The 9,515-nt window shown below is 43.9% G+C and overlaps 1 long non-coding RNA gene across 1 annotated transcript; it reads right to left on the bottom strand.

Annotated features, from left to right (window-relative positions):
- Positions 1 to 549: 549 nt before the first annotated feature.
- On the bottom strand, positions 550 to 9,515 carry LOC146183157 (uncharacterized). Its single transcript, XR_014708735.1, has 3 exons — positions 9,396 to 9,515; positions 8,576 to 8,683; positions 550 to 731 (listed from the first exon to the last, which is right to left on the bottom strand). It is a non-coding gene; the product is annotated as an uncharacterized LOC146183157 (long non-coding RNA).

Below are 9,515 nucleotides of genomic sequence, written 5' to 3'. Positions count from 1 at the left end.
ATCTAATCTCATTGCTACAAGCATGTCACCTCGCTTTGAAGGGCCAAGAGTTCAATATTTTAGTAAAGTGATTAGCACTGCCAAATGTTTGAGCATTACATGAGGTGACAGTATGGGTGTAAGCATTGCAATTAAGAAAGTTGCTGCTCATCTGCAAAATACTGAATTAAACAAATCTTATGCAATTCAACAAACACCGCCCACTTTGCCATTTTATCATCAGTCCCTGTCTGCAGTTCGAAACATCTTCATTGGGCTTACCTCTAAAAATTGTCTACGAAATATATCTGTGAACTTTTCTTACTTCACTGGTTTTGCGGATTATTTCCCGTCTCAAAAGGAATAACAAATACATGTGGTTCTATGACACATACAGTAAATACTTACCTTTCTAGGTAGGTTACAAAAAGGGAAGTAATGCAGAAGGTAGGCAGTCTAAACATAAATGAGTGTGTCAACATGGTGTTTTGGCACTGGAGTGTTTATTACTCCAATCATGTGCTTTAATAATGAATGAAAAGGCACATAAGTAGGAATACTTTATTTTGACACAGAAGCTATGGCCAACGTGTGTGTGTTGCCATTACGCTTGTAAGTGAAGTGCAGACTTGTGAGTACACTGTTGAGCCAGTAGCACAGGGAGCAGTCAACTTGGGCCAGGGAATGCCATGCTTTGAAAGGTGGGCAGCTGTTGTGATCTCTCGACTAGTATCAGTCACGTGCAGGATCGGCTGTCACGGGGAGAAAAAACAAAAGAATGCAAGCTCAGAACAATAACAAAACACCCAGAGAAACTCAGAGATGTACCAAATTTAAATAAAAAGATAGCAGGACTGCAGCTAATGCAGCAGCTCATATATTCTAATAGTGGATTTGCATATGGTCACTACACCCTCAAAAAGGAAAGAAGCACAAATGCTGAATTCATGACTCGTCAAAGGAACCAGACAAGAAGAAAAGTGTGCACCCTGTAGCATAGCTCAAGAATGAGAAAAGCCAAAACAGCGAAAAGGTTACCCTAAGTAAGGCCAGTACTAGTGCTCTCTGCATGCGTGTGACAATGTATCACTGCAGTGCACATGCACAGCAGAAATGGACACCATGGGTGGTAAAGAACTTTACCAACACTGGCCGCAGACATCAGAACAGACAGCTGATTGTGCTTTGGTATAACGCAAGCGTGCGGGCTTTGGTAGGTTGTGAAGCATATAAATAAACGTTAAGACATCTTGAAAACCATGTGTGCACATTTTCATTTGCTGCTGCATCCAAGAAGTTTCGCTTGCACTGTTCATTAGACGACATGCGTTGCTCTCGGATTGTAGCGTTTGTCGACTACACAGCATGATTCCAGAATTGCGACCGACTCAGCTGTGAACATTTCATTTTTCTAAACTTGCGAAATCCTTCCTATGGGCTGTGAAAAAGAATGAAGAACTGTTCCACCGAAATGTAGTTGCTCGCCCTCTATAACGCACACGATGGCAGCCATAAGTCATTTTGTGCCAAACAGTAGTTTCCATACAAGTAACAAAAAGTTCTCAAACTATGTGACAGGACCATAGCTATTTACTTTGAGGGTGGCCACAGCAAACGGGCAACAACGACAAGATGGGCAAATCCCTCACCGAACTACAGGACCACAACAGTTGCTACAATGCTAGCATCATAAAACCTCTGGCTGTCTGATATATGGTCCTCATCACAAATACACCAGTTCATGTTGTTAAGGAGGCTGTCCATGAGCATCATACTTCTCAAAGCAGCTAAAAAATATTGCAAACAGAGACCAACACTTGATTTTAAGTGCAGTAGCAGCACTACTAACATTCAGTGTGTTAATGGAGTATAGACACCCTGAAACAGATGACAAAAATTCAATTATAAATTATTTAGCGGTTGAAGATAAAAACCAGGTGGTGATCTGTACAGAGTAATGTTTTGCATGTCGTTAACAAGCAAAATGCGGCCAAAATTAGGTGCATATGCTCCTGTAAGATGAAGTGCTGCACTGGCCTAGCCCAAGCAGTGAGAGTACCTCCAGTCAAAACGCTTTCAAGTGCCATCATCCATGAGATGGTTGCCCAATAGCAATCGGAATTTTCATAATGCAGTGTTCCTTATCTTCGGCCAGCATTTTTCACTCTTCCCAATGGATGCAACCCTCCCCAAAACTCCAAATTGAAGACATCAATTCAGTCATGCAGAATTGTCAATAATGACCAGAACCACAAACCAACTTGGAGAGGTGGAAGCAGGCTCGAGCACTTTGAAGCTATAAAACGGGAGTTTTGAAGCATTCAAATTGTTTTGAAGCACGTTTCTAAAGTCAAAAGATTTTATTAGCTGATTTTTTTTATACCTGACATACCAAAATAACCTATTTGATTCCTTTTTATTCAAAGATCAATGCATTGCTGAAAATGCAAGACTAACAGCCAAAACATGTATAGATGTTTAAAATAACACAAATGACCTTAGCAACAATTTGGAACAAACTAGTAGAAAATGCAATGCTTGTTTCTATACTTGATGCCCGAACGATAAGTTTGACTAAAAACATGACTCTTTTAGCTTGAGAAATGTGGACTATACCACTATGATGTGCTCAAGCACCACTAGACTAGTTCGGAGTTCACATCAATAAGCAGCACATTTCCACTCTCTATCTTGTGCATATATTTTTTTTTATCCATGCCTGTTCTGATAAAATTTCCAAGGCACTGATCAGTAATAACTTCAGTGAGGATAGACTGCACTCAAGGATAGCCCTTTCCTCCTCCAGATGCCCTACTCCACGGCTTTCTGTCAGTGGCTTCTCATGTTTTCGCTTGAGTGGCACCGGAGCTTCCTTAATTTTAACATGTTAATGATGGGCCCTCCATGCCTGCCCAACACTTGTGACATTTCTAATGATTGACATCTTCATGGTGTCACACCCATAATACTGTATGTTTTTGTCTGACGTATGTTTGACAAGCTTATTATTAACAAAGAGGTTCAATGAAATAGATCTATGACTGCCAGAAACGAGGCTCATGCTGGTCTGGCTTATGGGATTTAATGTCCCAAAGCAACACAGGCTATGAGAGGTTCATGTTCTTCTATTTAGCAGAAAAGGAAAAAATTGAGGAAAGCATATAATTAACTAATAAAAACAAAATCTGCATTGGTGATGAATGGCAATTAGCAGTGTATCTACTCTCAAATGAGAAATAACTCATTGCAAACTAGGAAAACAAAACAAAAACAAGAAACATGCCACTGTTGAGGTCCGTGACCTCCACATGCTTTACAAACTAGCTACAATAATGGCTGTGCAATCTTTTACTTTCAAGCTATTTATGTTGCATGTATCCCATCATAGACAGCGTTCATCAGTGCTAAACTAAACCACAGCAGCAGACGTGGGAATGCCCTGTAAATACAGCAACAAGGTTAACGACTGGGCGAGTTGGTAATCATTCACTTAAAACCAGCCAAAAGACGAGACACAGAAGCCAGCCTCATCTCGTTCGCTTCTATTCTCTGTCTCGTCTTTTGGCTGGTTTAAAATGAAATAGAGCAAGTGCCAAGTAGAACATGATGTGGAGCGTGGTGTCTGAAGGGTTGTGTATGAACGAGCCGCGCCGGCGTGGCACGCCACTGCTCGTAGTGTGCCCAACCTCCGACAGGCAGCGAGACCCACGGATTCGGGCAGTACGGCCAGTGTGACTCTTTCGTCTTCCCTAACTCTAGACTTAGAAATTAGCTGAAAACGAATGTATTAGTTTAGGCTGTTTACAGTCTCCAAACACACCACGAAATATGTCAGCTGTATTGCATTTCGCTTCTGCTTAAGGGGGACATGGCTTTGAAAATTATTTTCCAATTTTTGACCAAATCTGATAAAACCTGGCATTCTGATTCAGTTTTTTGCACTGATTTCAAACATGGAACCATTTTTCCAACTGGCCAATTAGTTCAAGAGATAATGAAATTAATTGTTCATAATTTGCAGAAACAATGAAAAAATAACAGCACTACAAAAAAATTCACATGGACACTTTGCTAGGTACTAGAAAGCATAATGAATACAATGTTAGGAGCATTTCTTTTTTTTTTTAACAAATATTAGCGATGTTATAGCAGTTCAAAGTTTTCAGTTTTGCTCTAAATCAGACAGGAAGGCACTCACATTTGGAGCAGTGAATTTTAAACTGCTATAACATCGCTAATATTTGTTATACAAAAGTGCACGTAACATTGTATTTGTTATGCTTTCTAGTACCTAGCAAAGTGTTCACGTGAATTTTTTGTAGTGCGGTTATTTTTTTATTGTTCCCGCAAATTATGAACAATTTCATTTTATCTTCTGAACTAATTGGCCAATTGGAAACATAATTATATATTTGAAATCAGTGCAAGAAACTAAATCAGAATACCAGGTTTTATCAAATTTGTTGAAAAACGTAGGAAAAAAAGCTTTAAGAGCCATGTCGCCTGTTAAGGATGGCGACAACGAGACAAACGCGAGAGCTGCCGCTTTCAACTATTGTGACAAGAATTCCCCACCGGAAAGGAACGCGGGGTGTTTGGCCAGACGGCGACAGCAACCCAAGTCGGGCCATCGGGAAACAAAAAGGTTCAAGTGAATCCCGGCGTCTTCCCGCCTGGGTCAGTACCCTCAAGCCGGCCACGCGGTCATCCCCTTCGTCTGGCCGACAGCGCGCAACGGCCCTTGCGACGCAGACGGTGTGGCCCAGACCAAGTCCTCGCTAGCCATCTACACTACGCTTCTCCAATTCGTCTTGCCGACAGCGCGCAGTGGCGCGTTCGACATGGGAGTGCCCCCGACAATGGGACGCAGACAGACGCCGATCGACGCAGGTGTGTGCCAGACTGTGAGACGCCGGCAGTCAGTGAGCTCCTCGTGTGCTGCCCTTTACACTGCCACAGCGGCTTCCTCCTTCCCCACCAAGTCTAAACTTTCGAGGGGGCCCCGAAATAAAAAAGAGAGAGAGAGAGAGAGAGAAAGTAATCGGATTTCTTGTGAGGAGGCTTTAATATTTAGACACCGCGTGCAGCAAAATATAACATTAAAATCTCGAGGAAACGCAAGGCAGCCAATTGCATGTGTATGTAGTCTTCACGCCATGCCAAAACGGCCGTTAGTTAAGCGTAGGTATCACCTCCGTCAAAGAAAGAGAAAACCAATACTCTTCCCAATTTAATGTATCTGTGAACTGGAGGCGACGGTGGTAGAAGAAAGACAAGAAGCTCAGGCGGCGTGCCCGCCCTGTGGTGTGCGAGAGGCGCTGTTATATCATAGCTATATTTATCGCACCGCTGCAAGGGCCGGCATGTGTTCTGGCTGCAATGCTCTTCGTTGATTCTGCATGTAGAAGGTCCCCCCCGCCTCCAATTTCCCCTTTCGAGAAAGATGGCGCCGTTGCGGCAGCAAGACTGTATCTGTGGCTGAGGCGTCCCGAGTGTTGAACAGCAACCTTGGAAAAGGCCAAACCTCATAAAGCGTTCAGACGTTGGCCCTTCCCAGTGGTTTGTATGAGGTTGCCAGTTCCTAGTCTCCAGTGGTATACAAAACTGATCATATGCGGAAGCACCTTATCGCAGACCAGACTGTCTGTGCTCGCTGATAGCTTAAACAGCCTCATCCAGCGCTACTCTAATTTATTAGGCGAATGCCACGCTGCACCACACTAGAGTAACCCGCACATGGCATTTTAAGCTTTAAAACATGCAAGAGCGGTGTCTGACTGCTGCTCTTCAGTCACAGAGGGGAGTAATTTCATATATTCGTTTGAATCGTTCAATGGGCCCGCGCACGTCTAATTGCTTACGACAATAATTGACTAATTTAAACATTGCTCATTCAAGATTTATCTTATTTCAACGTCAAGGAGATTTCTAAACTCTATCAAGCCTTTGCGGCTATTTCTGTTATGAGACGTTCCAATCAACAGCTAAAAATGAAAACCATACCTACGTTTGGTTTTGAATTTTCTCACAACGAAAAAAAAAAAAAAAAAAAAAAGTGTACATGACATCAAAAACAAAAAACAAAAGAGCTATGTCTGGAGTAATGGTCCCCAACCGGCTCAAGGTATGAGGATGCTGTAGCACAGGCGTTCGGATCACTTCGGCCACATGGGGTTCTTCAATGAAACTGTCATCTATAGCATATGCCTGCCATGCTTTCAGCTCCGACCGAAATGCTGTCTCCCAATTAGGATCAGACTAGGGTATCCCAGCTCAGTACTCGAGAGCTTTAATGACTAAGCCACCGCGGTGCCGTAATAAGTAAATAAATAAGCTATGAAGACTAAACCTTTTTCTCTGAGCGTACCAGTTATTTCATCCGTTTCGTTGCTGCGACGCTGCGGATTTTTACTCTGACAAAGTGACTATAAATCGGACATCGGCTCTCTGTGTACAAGCCCGAATCCGGCTCGGGCCCGCACGTTTAAGTCCACCCCGGGTCCAGCAAAAATGTTCACGAGTCGGCCCAGACGACCCGTGGGCTGAGCCGCAGCCGGCTTTTGGGCCGGCCCATGCCCACGCAGTGTCGTGTGAAGCACGTGCTACCTTCACCTGACACTTCTACACAAGGTTTGACGATCTTCTATTTTTTCGGTTCCTGGGGCTGCCTTTCAGTGGGTCGCTTTCTACTTTTCGAAGTCTGAAAGGTAGGCAAGGCCGGCAGAGAATATCGTGGGGACCGCTTCCTTTGCTAGCAACGAGCAACGCTTTGTAGCACATGCCCATTTAACTCTGTCATCCATGTTTTGGACACAAACCTGGGCTTCAAATGCCCCTCACAAACAGTGACTGTATAGCTCGGTCCTATCTTGGTATGCCGGCCGCCATAGCTGAAGCTGTTCGACATCTTTTCGCACCGAAAAAAGCTGACATTTTTCATTGCAGAATACGTAGCCTGTATCGCAGTGGAGAACAATGCACGTTTTTTCCACATTACATTACAACTTAGAATATACCATGATCGAAGAAAGGCGTGGAGCGGGGGCGTCAGCGAAAGTTGAGAACTGACTGCCATTCCTTGCGGCAACCAGCGAACCCGCGGCCACCAACAGTCAACGCAGTCTCTCGGCAGCCTACAGAAATCAGCGCATCGGTATCGCCACTTACTGCTTGGTGTGGAGCAGCCCGCTCACGCATTTCTATTCTAACACCATGATGCGGAGGTTGTGTGTCCGGGCCGACCAGTGGCATATGGTAGTTTTTTGCTTGACAATTACCTCAAACTCATTATGAAATCCATTGATAGCCACGCCATTATGGGCATAGAGCAGCGGTCTCAAACTCATATTGCTACGTGGGCCGCATTGACAAAGCCTTATCTCTCATGATCCAGGAGCCAGAAAATAACAAAATAACAGAAAACAAAGTACAATAAATAACGATAAAATGAACAAAAAGAAGCAAAACTTCTTTTTTCCAGACCAAGCCCTTCCATTATTGCAAAAGAAAAGCAACGTGTGCTCCTTTCCGCTTGAATGCCGGACAAAAGCAGTTTCAGGATCACTCGGAGAGAGGTACTGAAATGACATACCTGTTAATAAATACCACACTTATAATCCTCAGCAAGAAAAAAAAAAAAAAAAAAAAAAAAGCACACTTGAAAATAAAAGAAAAGACAGGATGTCTGGCTCCTTGCTTTTGAAGGCATAGTGATGTCAAATGAAAGTTCATGCAGATTAAGTGGTCAACGCCTTATTAAAAATGAATGCGTACTAACTGGGTACTAAGTCTGAGCTTATTTTAGTTTGAAATTAGGGCTGGTGGTAATGCTTTCAAAACGTTAGCTGAAAATTGAGCTGGGCAGACTGCATCACGCAGCTTCGCTGGCCATGCTCCAAGACCCCTGGCATAAAAGGATCATCTCTGATGAGCGGAAAGAGACTGCCCGGCGCTGCTGCGCCAGAAGATGCAGGAGATGACAAAGCAAGTGAGTGCAAGGGCATGCTCACAATTCTTGCTGCTACAGTGAGCCTCATTTGCTAGGCTGCTTTGATTAATGTGAAGCAACCCTGCCACAATCGGCTGGTAGGCATATCGGTGCCCGGAGAAGCTGTCACTGTTTTTAGCTGCTCAACGGCCCTGATAGTAACCAAATAAATAAATAAATAAAGTTCTTGCAGCAACTTTGTCACGCACAAAAAAGCGACACGACCAATCTGTGCAGGAATACCATTCGTTAAAGAAGGCAGCTTTGCTAGTTTCTCACAGCGAATTGAGAAGACAATATAGCGTGGTTTGATCTTCCATCTCGTGCAAACATTTGTTTGTTTTTGGAGCTAGTCTGGTTTTCTTAGTCTGAATGAACTGTTACATTGCACACTGTTTGCGATGCATTAATTGCAGCTGAGAAAGAAAGGCTGCGAACTACAAGCTGGACACCGCAACTGCAGGAAGCTGCAGGGATGCTTGCTTATTCGAATCCTTCATGCACTCTATGCAAACTGGTGACCTGTGCCATGTTCCCCATGTAAAAATTAAAACAAATGACCAGTCCCAGTGGCACAGCAATTGTTTTGAAATTAAGTACAGGGCTCACCTTGTGGCGTTGGAGCATATGCTGCCTCCGCCTTTCATAGTCCCATTTGTTCAGCCTCAGCAACCAGCAAGCCCATGCTAGACTCCAAAACACATATCAGGAAGGTCCCTGCGTACAAATATTAGACGTCAGCTTATAAGCGATGTTTGCACACACAAAAGAAATTAAGACAAGTACAAGGCGAAATCGCTTACCTCACCGTAATTAGAAAGTGGCCCTGCATACACTTGACAGTGCGCAGTCATAAAATGAGGTATGAAATCATTATTCTACACCGCGTCATTACAATGCGGATCACACAAAGGGTCACGTCGCACAAATGGTCACGTCGTGGTGCACCGAAACAAAAGCTTCCCACACAGGCCTGTGTGATCCTCGCCTTTCCTGCTTCTACGCGTTGTTTTGTCATGTCCTAGTATCTCCTCAAGTCCCTCCATCAGCTCAAAGACGTTACAATCAATAAATATTCATTCAGACCGCTGAGGAAAGCTCACCCAAGTTTCCCGCCCTTTTTAGGCGCACGCAAGACTGGTAGTCAGGCGTGTTTTACATGACTGAGACTTTCGTGCGGTTGGCCTAATAAACGGTATTTAACCGCATGTTCCTTGGTGTAGAACTACGTTGAGCTTTCGATTGAAACTTTCTATAATACACCTTTGGGCCGTTCGGGCCCACTGCCGGCCAAGCAGGCTCAATGGTCGTCAACAGAACATTTGGGCGCAGGGAAGTTGAAAACTAAATGTAGAGTTCCAGACAGCGGGCAATGACTCAATACATGCATACTGAAATATCTAAAAAATTGAAAAAATTGCTTACGTACCGTACAACACGAGAGCGCACGGCTGGCACGGCGACGCAGCTCCCACGGCTCCGACGACCAGCCATTCTGCTACTAAAAACAACCACCTACCCACCAAACAATAGCCGGACGTGACGTTTT

This window comes from Amblyomma maculatum, chromosome 7, assembly GCF_055883805.1.
Source record: "Amblyomma maculatum isolate TAMU_Amacu chromosome 7, ASM5588380v1, whole genome shotgun sequence".
In the NCBI taxonomy this organism is placed as follows: Eukaryota; Metazoa; Arthropoda; class Arachnida; order Ixodida; family Ixodidae; genus Amblyomma; species Amblyomma maculatum.
This window is presented reverse-complemented; position numbering and strand designations above follow the sequence as displayed.